Raw genomic sequence first — 14,941 nt, 5'->3', positions numbered from 1 at the left:
TGGGTACTTAGAACTTATGTATTTACATTTTCATATGATTTAATTTGAGACTCAACATATACCCTATAATGACTTTAGAACTCATGCATTTCATGAACATCATTAAGGGAAATTCATGGACTTAGAAATATTTTTAAAACCCTGGAAAGTATTTTTATAAAGGAGCCAAGAAAGAGAGCAAAGCATATTTTTAAACTAGAGAGAAAAAATTCAGAAAATGGGAACTGCAGTAGCCTGAAGTTAACCTTAGTCGCCTGAAGAATTTCTTTAGGAGACCGAAGATTAAGTTCAGTCGCCTGAAAAATTAATGGTGAAACACAAAATTTGGCCGAGGCACTTCGGTCTCCTAAACATGGCATTTCAGTCACCTGAACGCGTCATTTCAAGAGCCTAAACCCAACTTCAGTCACCTAGCTGATTTTTTGAAGTACTATGGAACTTCAGTTGCCTAGGCCTTCAACCTCAGTCGCCTGAACTTGTGGGAAAACTTAAAATTTTTATTTTTATTAAGAGACTCGCGAGATATTTTTTAATCCTACGGTCAAGATTGATTTTAAGGGTAAAGCACCTATATATTGAACATCTAAACCCTAGAGCGAAAGAGATGATAAATGAGAAGAGAAGATAACATTTTTTGAAATAGAATTGAGAACTTTGAACACATTGCTATACAATTGCCTGCACTCTAGCACATACTCATCAAGCTTGGGCAAATCAACTCAAAAAATCAAAGGGGATTCATTTACACATCTTGATTTCAACTTGGTATTGAGGTTTGGTTAATCCATTTAGTGTTTTCAAGAGTTTCTCATATCATCATCTATTATTGAATATCATTAGAGAAGATTGATACTAAAATTTTATATACATATAGAGAGTGTTTTTTACTAGTTCATTACTTGAGAAAAATTTTACTTTGGCCATTGATTAAAGAGTTATCATTCAAGTGTGTTCTTAGTTAAAGACTTGATTATTTGGATACTTCAAAACTATTTGATTAGATATCCTTAGAAGTGCATAACTATATATATATATATATATATATATATATATATATATATATTATTGAAGGATACTTTTTGAAAATCTTATATTATGTTTTGACCTTTGGTAATCTCATCATATATATATATATATATACATTAAGATCATATTGAGATTGAAATCTTGAGAGAAATATTGTTTTAACAAAGTTTTTTTTCGAATCTTTGCAATCATCAAAGTTGTTTGTGTACGATCTAACCTAAGTTCTCCAAAGCATTGATTTATACAAATATTTTGAGAGATTTGATAAACAAGAATTTACATTTTGAAGCATATCATTCATAAACGATTATATCGTTAAATTCATTATAAGCTTCAAGTTTCATCATATGATTATGTATTAGGAATTTGAATTGTACTCACTAGTTTTATTGGAAGCAACTTTGAGTGTTTTGAAGATTTCATTGTATTCACAGATCAGTTTGTGAACCGGGTTTGAGGAGAGAGTTGTATCTCTTGTAAGCAGCGGAGTAGGAGGAAGTTGTACCTTTTGTAAGCATCAGATTGTAAGGGAAGCTCCGTCCCAATTTAAGGAGTAGGGATTATAGTGGAATCCTTGAGTGGGTTGTTCAAGAAGAGGACATAGGCCAGGTTGGTTGAACCTCGTAAAAACTGTGTTTGCATTCTCTCTTCCCTTATCTCTTTACTTTCTGCACTACATTTCATTACTTACATTGCATGTATGTTTGTTGGATAATTTCACATGAACTTAATAAGTAATTTGTTACATTTAGACATAGGGACTAAGTGGTGAATAAGATTTCAAAAAAATTTTAAAATACCCAATTCACCTCTCCCTCTCTTGGGATTATACCTAAATCAAAAAACTAGAAAATACATATGAAGGAATCGAAGAGAAGATGGCTACCACTTGGGATGATTCAGACTTAAGAGATCAAGAAGTAGCAAATTGTTGCCTTATAGCATTAGACGATGAAGAGGTACACATCTCTCCTTTTGCCTCATTTAATGATTCATGTAATGATACTTGTGATGAATTAAGTGATAATTATTGCAATGAATCCTGTGATGATTCTTGTGATGAAACCATGTCTTCTTACAAAGAACTACAAACAGGGTTATTGAAGGTTCACAAGATTCTAGTAAAATTGTTGAAAAATAACATAATTTTGAAGAAGGAAAATGAAAATTTGACAAAATAATTAACAGATTTAAAAGAATCTCATCTCACTCTCAAAAAGGAAGATGATTCAAAAATCACCAGCTTAGAGAGAAATGTGGAAGACTATGATAGAATAATCTCCACATTTACAAGTGAAAAGGATAACTCCAATAAATCCTAACGAATTAAAAGAAATAACTTTTCAAAAAGGATTCAGGTTCATCTTATAAATCTTATAATAATTTTAATGCCTTATCAAATTGAACTAGGATGAATAAAAATAAAACTTGCTTGTATTGTGAAAGGATGGGACACCTCCAATATTCTTGCCCCTTTAGAGGTGCTAGAGGCAAAGAAAGGAAGATGGTATAGGTAGTCAAGAAAACAAACCCCTTAGGACCCAAGGAAGAATGAAAACCAAAACATATTACATGATTTTTAGAATAATTCTTCCTTAGATCTTAGGATTAGTTATTTATTAAGAATTAAGAAGACTCAACCATACCGAAATGAAAAGAGATAGTGATGACTAAGTACTTGGATAGTGGATAGAGCTTAAGCTGTCAAATTCTAGTATATGGATCTACTATACTAAGAATTTTAGAGAATTACGCCAATATGAAAAATTCAAATGATAAATCTAATATAACCTCTCAACTATATATATATATCATGGTTGATTGGTTAATATATGAAAGTATTGACTATAGCTCAAGGGATGAGATAACATGCTTAGGGCTAGAAAGGAATGAAAAAGCATCTACTTTAATGGGACATTTTTCTCCACATAAATCCAAAAGATATCATTCCTCCAAAATGTCCAAAGTAATGGTTAAGGGCATAACTAGCCTATTTGAGGGTTACAATAGAAAATTTCTTTTAACCTTGTATTTCTGAGATAAATGACCTAGCTCACCTACTTTTAAATAAAATCTCAAAAGCATGCTCTAAAAAATCCACTTCCGATGGACAAAGGTGTCTTCCATAATTATATAATTCTTAATGTTTTATATATGCTTAAGTGTGAACATCTAAAGTATAGCATATTTTGTCCAATGCACTTATTTGAGTTTTAGGGGAATCAACCATAACAACGTTAGTACTATGTACCACCCAACCCTAAACTCATCTTGGAAACTTAATTCATAATCTAAATTCAAAGGCATTCAAAGGTGAAAATTTTGTCATCAGTTATAATTCAGCATATCAAACTCTACTAGTGAAATCTTCTCAAACCTAGTCTTACGCACTGATGATCATGATCAATTCTTAATCTTCTAGTGCTTATTAAAAAATACATCCTACCATGATTAGAGGTACCTTCTAATGAATTCAAGTTTTCAAAAATAGAATATTCCTTTTATACTTGACCTACGAAAATTCCCCAGTCATTGTTAATGCAAGAGCAAATTTCCTCCATAGGGAAGCTTTACCAAACCACGATCAATTTGGTAAAGAATTATCTAATCATAGTTTCATATCCTTACTCGAAATTGAGAGCATATTTTAGGATATCTTTCAATTAGTGGTAAATAAGGAGAAAATGCTTCCTATCACCAAGAGCAGTGTTCAAAGAAAGATCTGTATATACCTAAATACCCATTGCCTAAATGGTTAAAATGTGCTTATCATGCTTAATCCACAAGCATGAAAATATTAGGCTTATTTTTTATAAAATTCCATACTCCCTATTTAGCTCTCGACTTTTTATCAAACACTTGGTAAATCTCTACATAGGGCAACTACTAACTCTTCAATCTAAAACATAGATAACTATTTTGCCCTTAGAACCCAGAAATTGTTTTTTGCAAATCAAAGATAAAATGAGTTAAGATAATTTTGGATGTTAGTGCCTAGGTCTATTGATCACATAAGTATTGGACCTAAATGTATATGAAAATTGCATTACTGGCCCCAAACAAGCGACGTTGGTTGCACAAGGTTTCAATTAAGTTGAAAGCATTTATTTTAAAGAAATCTATGCACCAATAGCTAAATTGGAAAGCCATTTGGAATTTGGACATTCGTGTGCAAAATGAATAATCTTAGATAAAAAAGGAGATAATTTGAAGCAAATTACACATTAAGAAAGTTGTTTGAGAAGAATTAGTTCATCACCTTAAGTATTCTAAGCTAAATCTAAGAAATTGGCAATTTCAAGACACTCGCCAAGTCGACTAAATACATCTGCCTTAGTTGCACAAGGTTTCAATTAAGATGAAAGCATTTATTTCAAAGAAATCTATGCACCAATAGCTAAATTGGAAAGTCATTTGGAATTTGGCCATTTGTGTGCAAAATGAATAATCTTAGATAAAAAAAAAAAAAAAAAGATAATTTGAAGCAAATTACACGTTAAGAAAGTTGTTTGAGAAGAATTAGTTCATTACCTTAAGTATTCTAAGCTAAATCTAAGAAATTGGCAATTTCAGGACACTCACCAAGTCGACTGGATACATCTGCCTTAGGTGTTCTTGAGTTTTCAAGCAACTCGGGTGATCGAACGACTTGTCCAGTCGACCGAATCTTACTGACTTCAACTTAGGCAACCGAATCATTGGGCTTTAAAAACCCTTACCCTGCGCTAAAAAAATACAATCATTTGGTCTTTCTCTCTTTATCTCCTTAACTCCATCATATCACCCGAACACTCAAATCTTAATATGATGTTGCTAAATTTTAAATTTAGAAAGTCTTAAAAGTTGTGCATCATATTACAACATAGCAAGTCTCCCTTGCAAAGTTTGACCCGTATATAGGGATTGGTTTAATTCCCATGAAACGCTCCAATTGATAAATGGGAAACCCAAAACCTAGGATTATAAGAGTTAGTTATTATTGGACTAACATGGAGACTATTTGCATTGAAAGTGTTTTAGGCTTCAAACTTATGGTTAAATGCAAATAATGATAAGACTCCTTTTAATGATAGGGAGAACTAAATGCTATATAAAGTTCAGAAAAATGGAGATCTTATTTTAAGATAAAAAGGGGGAGAATTTTGAACAAAAATGCAAAATGAATTATCTAAGATTAAAAAGGGGAGTACTTAATGTAAAATGTAAAAAGAATGAGAACTTAATCTTAGGGGGAAGAAACTTAATAGAATATCTTATATATAGTTTGAACTTTTATAAATTTATGAATACATATGGCTTTTTATATTAGTTGGATCATGCATATGATTTGATGAACGCTAGAATAATTTCTTAAATGAAAATGCATTTAAAATGACTTCATTACTAAGCATGATTGAAAATTATGTTAGAACAATATTATCATCTTTGGCAGATAATGCATTTAAATCTTATTTTTTCAACTTGACTATGTATGGAATCTTCAAGATATTAATATAAATGGCTTGGTTTGAAACTAATATGATGTTTGTGTTAGCAAACTTATGCTTGCTATTCCTGTCTATCGGTAATGCATGCTAGTTAATGTATAATTATGCGTGCTACTTGATGTTGGCAAACTCATGTATGCTTATTCATGAATGGTTGTGACATACTGCTGATGGTTATATCTTTGTGAACTTCTACTAATTGGCTGTGCAAAAATCCTGGTTGATAAAACTAAAATGGCTGATTATATATATGGATTTTCAATGGAAATATATTGAGCAGATTGTAAAATTTCACTTAGAAAATTGAAATGGCTCAAACTTGTATGTTGACTTTTGTTAAACCTTTTACTAGTGTCAAAAGGGGGAGAACTTTTGAGCAAAATGCAAAAAATATTATAAAATGCCTTTTTTGAATTCTAAGTCAAAAGGGGGAGGATTATAATAAGTAGAATACATTTTGAAAGCTAATCAAAATTGAGCTTGAATGACTATAAATTGAAAATTCTAAGTCTTAATCTCAATATGCCTATCATGATTTATATTGCTTATTATTACATTTATGCATATTATGAGGGGAAGTCTTGTAAAGACTACCTCATTTTGCTCCTTGTTTGTTATCATCAAAAAGTGAGAGATTGTTGGCCTAACAAGGCTTAATCTTGTTTTGATAATGACAAACCAAGGAATCTAATTGTACCATTAAGTGTGTATAAAGGTATTACAGTATAAAAGTACAATAAAAAGAAAGTCATGAAGCACACAAGAAAAATGAAAGATGGCTATTGACATGAAACTTGGATGAAGACCAAGCGCTTAAGGACATAAAGACCTAAATAGTTTATCATATTTATTGTAAAATAGGTTTCATAGAAGTACATCTCAATGGATTTTTGTTACGAAACTCTTAGGTGACTTAGTTAGACCTTAGGTATTTTTAAAATATTTTGGAAAATATTTTTACAAGGTCAAAAGTTAATTTGAAGGACTAAAATCATTTTTGGAATGAAAAACCCCAAAAAGATTCTCCAAATCCCTTTCTTTTTTTCTGCAACAGCTTTTATGTGTGATTTTCTCTATCTATATCTTCCCATCTTCAAAATCTTCAACACGAAAGTTGTGGGGTTTTTTCTTAGCTTTTTTTTTTTCTTATACCTAGTTTGTTTTTTTTTTTTTTTTTTTTTTGAGTTCTTTAACAAAAGTTATGCTCAAAATACTTAAGTGTGTTTAGGAAAATCGTGGCTAAAATTTCCCAGCAGTTCAACCGATTGAACTTCCATCGACCGAATGACTACTGCCACTTTGGAAACATAGATTTAATTGGTTTGGGCGACCAAACACAAAGTTTAGTCGACTGAAGCTTGCGCGGTAAGTTTTGCAACGATTATAAAATCACTCAGATTCTAAATTAACTTGCCATAAAACATGCACAATGGCTATAATTCAAAAGCTAATATAAATAGCTAACCCTAACATGTTTGACACACTAATTACACCAATTATATAAAATAACATTGAGATTGATTGTGATCAGCGCCGCTTGTTGCTGAAAGTTTTTTTGAGTTCATTCTTTCAAAGCCTATTGTTTTTTAAAACTAGAAAACCTTAGCAAACTCTTTAAGCTTCATTGCAAACTTCTTCTGAGAGTGTATTAGAGTTTTATTGTGTACTCATATACTCTTTTCAGAGAGTTAATCCTTGTACAACTGTTCTTTGATTACATCTTTGTGACAAGTGAAAGGGGATTTTCGCTTGAGAGGCTTCTCCACCTATTGAAGGAGAGAGGTGACTCCGCCTATTGAAGGAGAGAGGCGACTCTGCCTAGTGAAGGAGACAAGTGACTGCACCTAAGTAAAGGAGAGAGGTAACTCCACCTAAGTAAAGGAGAGAGACGAATCCGCCTATCGAAGGAGGGTTTGTAAAAGGTTTCTCCTCCTACTAAAAGAGAGAGGCTTGTCCGCCTATTGAAGAAGGGATAGTGAAGTCCTCAACGGGTTGCTTGAGGCAAGGACATATGCATAGTCGACGAACCTTGTAAAAAATTTGGTGTCACTTACTTCCCTAACTTTTTTATCTTTTAAGCATATTGACATTGATTTCTATCTTCTATGAATATTATTTTTCATTGTGTTGGTTGATCACGCATTGGAATCATACTGCTATGAATATTGTTACTATTAGATAGTTTGATCACATATTGAATTTATAGCAACAACTCTTCTGTAGTTAAGAAAATTTGTATTGATATTGACTTGCTATGTATTGCATAGTTGATCACGTGTTGAAATCACTGTATAAATTGTTTCGTATTTAAGGAGACCTATATTGGTATATTTAGTTGCTGAGAACACTGTTGTTATTGAAGTAATTAGATCACTTGTGAAAATTAGATTAAAAACTGATTAAGCTTCCACAGTACTTTTTAAATACCCAATCCATCCCCTCTTGGGATCACACCTCGACTTACAAATATATCTTTATTCACCAATTGTTTTGGTTATATAAATTGATGGGGAAAAAATCGAGACAAGGAAATGTAAGATTGCAATAGGAAAAAAAAAGTATATAACCATATATAAAATCGATGGAAAATACTTTCTTTGAATACTATATATTGCTTAATGCAAAAATAAAATAAAATAAAATAGAGTATGCAATCATAGTAAGTATCACCACAAATCATAATTCCCAAAAAAATCAAAAATCAAAAACATCATTGGAATTCGTTTACTTGTTACAAAGACTTTTATATTAGAACAAAACATGCATAAAAATTAAAATTTATCATTGAAAAATAAAATTAGAACTACAAGAAATTAAATTGCACATTTAAAAAAAAAAAACAAAAAACATGTATGTGTGTGTGTGTGTGTGTAATCATATTATAGTGAAATCTTGATTGGCATGATCTTATCATTGATCAATGGTGAAGAAAAATCCTCATAACTCTGAGAGAATCGAAGGAGGAAAAATTCAAAGAAGGGAGATTTTGTTGATGAGTAAATTAAGTAGCAGTCTCTAACAATGCAATGCGAAAAATAGACTTTTAATAGGGAAACTTGGCTACCACCAACCCCCATGAAGCCTCCCAACCTCATCACACACACTTTTCCTTGGATCTTCACCTTTAATCATCAATTAGTAGCCAAAAAAGGCTTTATGAAATAAAGAGTTGGGATTTTAGAAAAACACGTGAGATTAGAGGGAAAAAAGCAACAACAATAAATATAAACATGTATAGGAAAAATAGTGCAAGGGCACCACTAAGCCACACTATGCAAAAACAAAAAGTTAGGTGTTGGCCACCTTCTTATGTGACTGGTGCTTGAAATAAATGGAACAGCATTATTGTGGGACAATCATGCAGCATGTAGTTTTGCTTCCTTAACCATACCTGATCACATAACTCTGATGACCCAAATATAATTGTTGGGACAATCGATGTTGTGATGCCAATTGTTTGAGTTGAACATGCAGCAAAATCACACACAACTCAAACCAATCCAGAACAATTGATGCAAAACAATTAATGATGAATATATGGATCAAGCAAGCACAATATCACAATCACACACAGAGTAATTGAAAAACAATAGACAAAAGACACAAGATTTATGTGGTTCGGAAATGTGCCTACATCCACGGGAGCAACGATTGATTTTCACTATTAGATTGTTCAAGCTTACTTTAGGGTTACATAAACATGTATATATATCAATCTTATGTGCACAAGAGACCCTGCATAAAATCTTAGAGGAAAACCCCCCCAATCTACTGATCTATGATTTGAATTTTCATATTTGCACCGAACGAAATCGTCAATGGTTTAAGACAGAGAGTAATTCCCTCGCGTACTGCTCCTATAACCATCGATGATTTCAGGGTAACCGTCAATGGTTTCCTTGCTGATGCCAAATCGTCAAGCAAATCGGTGACAGTTTCTTCCTGCAAGCATCTCCCTTTGTTCTTTACATCACTATGCTTTCAAGGTACATACGTTCCACCTAAATATGAGCAACATCACCAACAATCTTTACCTTGGCGAATATTCACCACTTAAGTGAAAAACAACTGAAAGCATACCCGTTGCTCCACCCGGGACCGTAGATTGGGCCTGTCTCTTATCTAGCACCTGGAGACGTTGATTAAGTCCAAGAAATGCATGAATTTTTCCTTTGTGATAGACTATGTCAACATATTAGCTACATTATCAAAGGTGTGAACCTTCTCAAGAAGAAGTTTACCTAAAGCAATCAGTTCCCTGATCTTGTGAAACCGCACATCAATGTGCTTTGTCCTCGCATAATACACCTAATTCTTTGCCAAGTAGATGACACTTTGACTATCACACTGCAGCTGAACTCCACTTTACTAGACACCCAGCTCCCTAACTAATCATGTATCCCACAACACTTCCTTGGCAGCCTCAGCCACTGCTATGTACTCCGACTAAGTAGTAGATAAGCCAAGTAGCAACTATGCCATAGACCTCCAATAAATGAATCCACCCACAAAGGCGAATACGTACCCTGTGGTAAACCTCCTGTCATCCAAGTCTCCTATGTAGTTTGTATCCACATACCCTACCATTGATGGATCACTCTATTGTCTACTAAACATGATGCCATACCCAATCATACCCCTTAAGTACCTGAGAATCCACTTGACAGCATCCCGATGTTGTCGACTCGGATTCAAAAAGAACTTGCTCACCACGTTGACAGCCTATTCCAGATCCGGCCTTGTACATACTATGATATACATCAGACACCCCACAGCACTGGCATAGGGGACCTTCAACGTGTCACGGACCTCATTGTACATCTTAAGGCACTAGGCGGTATACAACTTGAAATGACTAGCCAACGATGTGCTCGTCGGTTTAGCATCTACCATGTTAAACCGCTTCAACACCTTGTCCACATAGCCGCCCTGAGATAACCATAGTGTCTCAGCAACTCTATCCCTGCGAATCACCATGCCAAGTATCCTCTTGGTTGTACTCAAGTATTTTATGTCGAACTATTTTCCCAACAAAGTCTTAAACCAATTCACCTCAGTCATGTCTTTAGTAGTAATCAACATGACGTCTATATAAAGAAAGATAAATATGAGAGACCCATCATCAAGACTTTTCACATAGACGCAGCAATCATACTCAGACCTTCTGTAGTTGATACAAATCATATAGGCATCAAACTGTTTGTACCACTACCTTGGAGACTGCTTAAGCCAGTAAAGTGACTTTTTCAGTTTATGAACTAAGTGCTCCTATCCAGGTTGGCAAAACCCTTCTAGCTATGTTATGTAAATTAGTTCCTTTGGATCACCATGGAGGAACACCATCTTTACATCCATTTACTGTAGATGCATATTGTGTTGTGCCACTAGTCTCAACACTACCCTAATGGCAGTGTGCCTGAATACAAAGGAAAAGATCTCATCATAAACAACTTCCTTCCTCTACGAGTATCCCTTTGCTACCAAGTGAGCCTAGTACTTCTCTCTTTCATTTTTTGAAACTGCTTCTTTCTTTCTGTCTATACACCCACTTGCATCCAATCGCTCATTTCCCAACTAGAAGCTTCACCAAGTCCCACGTCTCATTCTTATGCAGTGATTTCATCTCCTCTATCATAACACTCATCCAACTACCTTTATCCTGGTTATGCACAACATCCTGAAATGTAGTAGGATCCCCACTGCTAGTGACAAGGGCATAAGATGCTAGATCCTAAAAATCATACATGGGGGGTGGCCTGACGATGCATCTGTTTTGTTTATAGCTATACTGCGCAGCAACTGCTAGTCGCCTAAAGGAGAACTCCTTATGATTAAAAAATCATCATCATCTCTATCCTAAGTTTCTAACTCCACCTAGACCACCTGCTGATCGCTTGAGTTAGAACACCCTACATTTCTGCCCTGAGTCCTCAACTCCACCTAAACCACATGCCTATTACTGCTACAATTTTCTAGCACCTATTTCTCTTCTTCTTCCTAAGTACGTCATAACATGGCTTTCTCATCTAAAACCATATCTCTACTGATCACCACCTTATTTGCCATTGGATCCCATGGCTTGAACCCTTTCACATAACTCTAATACCCCAAAAAGATGCAACATCTAGACTTCACCTCAAGCTTTGATCTCTCCTGATAAGGAATGTGCGCACAGGCTAGACACCCAAATACTCTCAACCAGAGTAGTCTACCTCGTACCTATCCACACCTCCTCAACAAATTTCCCATCCTATGATGCCGTTGGTGATTTGATAACCAAGAAACAAGTCATACTCACCACCTCCGACCAGAAATTTATTACAAATTTAGCATTCAACCTGAGACACTGAGCCCTTTCAGCTAGGGTTCAGTTCATCCTCTCTGCCACGCCATTTTTTTTGTGGTGTCTGGCATACTAAAAAGTATCTCCTTAAACCATGTTGCTCACAAAACTCTTTGAAACCCAAATTTGTGTACTCAGTACTATTGTCTGACCTGAGGCACTTTATCTTTCTCCCGGTCTGGTTCTCCACCTCAACTTTCCATAATTTAAACTTGGAAAACGTCTCAGACTTGTACCGCATGAAGTATGCCCAGGCCTTTCGTGAGTAGTCATCAATGAAACTCACGAAGTACGCATATCCCCTTCGTGATGCCACTCTTACCGGCCCCCAAACTTCCGTATGAACATAGTCTAGTAATCCCTCTATTTTTTGCATGGCTGCCATAAACTAAACTATATTTTTCTTCCTAAGTACACAGTACTTGCATAAATCCAGTTTGCATGATTTTACATCCTTTAGAAGAATTCTCTTGTGAAGTTCCTTCATCCCACACTCACCCATATGCCTTATCCGCATATACCACAAAACGGTACTGTTGGACTCAGGCTTTGTGGCTGCAGCTCCACCTACAACTTTTGTACCCAATAGTGTATATATTCCCAGACACTCTCTTCCCCTTCATCATGGTCAGAACGCCCTTGCTCACCTTCATTACCCCCACCTTCAGATTTGTAACTAAACCCATTACAATCCAAGGTGCCTAATGAAACCAGATTCTTCCTCAACTTTGGTATGTGCCTCACATTACACAATGTCCTCACCACAACATCATACATCTTGATTCTAATATTCCGCATCTCGACTACTTTACATGCAGTATCATTTCCCATAAGAACAGAACCAAAACTCACCAATATATACGTAGTGAACCAATCATTGTTGAGCGTCATATGATAATAACACGCTGAGTTCAAGATCCAAGCATCTACCAACTCATCCGACCTAGTTGAAACCGAGAGCATATCACCGTCACTACTCCCAAAGTCTCATTCTTTTACTACAGTCACTGTGTTTGATAACCTTTATTTGTTTTTAGCATTCCCCTTCATCCTCTTCGAAACACTCGAGTTTTATGTGCCCCTTTTTACTACACTTAAAACACTACACATCCTTCCTCTTTCTGGATTTGGACCAAGCCCTATGGTTGTTCGATCCAGCTCAGTACTTGCCTCTCCTATGATCCTAATTTCCCTTCACCATGAGCCTTTCACTTAAGTATTATCATCATTGACCTTCTTCCTTTGATGAAAACTCAACAGGGCACTTATGATATCCTCTAACTCCAGGGTTTCTTTTCCTCAAGTCAGAGTCATAACCAAGTTCCTATGCGTTGGATACATAGGTACAGAATTCAACAACATCAATGCTTTTTCTTCATCCTCGAACTTCACATCAACCCATTTCAAATCGCTGATGATCTGATTGAATATGTTGATGTGTTGATTTAGATCCAAACCCTCTACTATCTTAAGCACGTAAAGGTGTTGCTTAAGATACAACTTGTTCGATAAAGACTTGGACATGTACCGACTCTTCAGTTTCAATCAAGATGCCACCAATGATTCCTCATCCATGACATGATACATCACATCATTAACTAGATACAATTTGATAGTGGCCACAACTTTGTCTTTCAACTCCTTCCAACTTACGCCATCCATGTCGTCTGGCTTCTTTCCATAAAGTACCTTCACCATTCCTTTTTGCACCAACACATCCTTCATCCTTCTCTGCCAAAGTCCAAAATTCCCCTTTCCATCAAACTTACCAACATCAAACTTTGCCAAAGAGATCCCAACCATTGTGAACCAATAGCTCTAATACTAATTGTTAGAGTTGAACACGCAACGGAATCATGCACAACTCAAACCAATCGAGAACAATTGATGCACAACAATCATTGATGAATATACGGATCAAGCAAGCACAATATCACAATCACACACAGTGTAATTGAAAAAACAATAGACAAAAGACACAAGATTTATGTGATTCAGCAATGTGCCTACGTCCACGAGAGAAACAGTTGATTTTTCACTATTAGATTGTTCAAGCATACATTAGGGTTACATAAAAATGTATATATATATCAACCCTATGCACATAAGAGGCCTTACATAAAATTCTAGAGGAAAATTCTCTAAATCCCCCCAATCTATTGATCTCCGATTCGAATTTTCATATTTGCGTCAAATGAAACCATCAGCGATTTGAGAGAGAGAGTAATTGCCTCAAAGACTACTCCTATAATTGTTGATGATTTTAGGGTACCATTGACGGTTTCCTTGCCGATGCCAAACCATCGAGAAAACTGGCGACAGTTTCCTCCTACAAGCATCTCCCTTTATTTTTTGCATCACTATGTTTTCCCGGTACATGCGTTCTACCCAAATATAAGCCACATCTCCAACAATAATCATGGTTATTACATCTCTAATGGATGGAGAGAGTGGAGAAGGAATCCCCATAATAGTGATTTTGGATGTGTGTGTGTGTGTGTGTAAGTGTGTGTGGGTGTTTGTGTGTGTGTGTGTGTGTGTGAGAGAGAGAGAGAGAGAGAGAGAGAGTGTAGATACCCGCACTCTTAAATAAAGAAAATAAATAAGAAAGGGGTAAAAGGGAATAACAGCAAGGTTCATCAACGAGGGTAGTATGTGCTTCGACAAAGTCCCTTTAGTTCTTTGTCGCCAAAATTCAGAGTCGTCGGCGAAGAGATACCGAGCAAACCAAAGAAAATACCTAGATGGGGTTCATCGACGAAGGAAGAGCTTTGTCCACGAACAGCCTCACTAGCTCGTCGACGAAGGTGCCACTTCGTCGACGAATTTAACTCGGTCAAAGACTTTACAAATATCATTTTTGGTTGCTTAAGGGTTAAGAAAACCCAAAACATCTCTCTCTCTCTCTCTCTCTCTCTCTCTCTCTCTCTCTCTCTCTCTCTCTCTCTATCTCTCTCTCTCTACGATTCTTTGCCATTTGTCATCCATTTTGACGATCAAAGGTTCTTGCGTAGATCAGAAAGAGAAATTCTACAGTTATAGCAGAGCAAATCATCGTTTCAAGGAATTTTGTGATTTTTCCTAA

This window comes from Malania oleifera, chromosome 12, assembly GCF_029873635.1.
Source record: "Malania oleifera isolate guangnan ecotype guangnan chromosome 12, ASM2987363v1, whole genome shotgun sequence".
Lineage (NCBI taxonomy): Eukaryota > Viridiplantae > Streptophyta > Magnoliopsida > Santalales > Ximeniaceae > Malania > Malania oleifera.
This window is presented reverse-complemented; position numbering follows the sequence as displayed.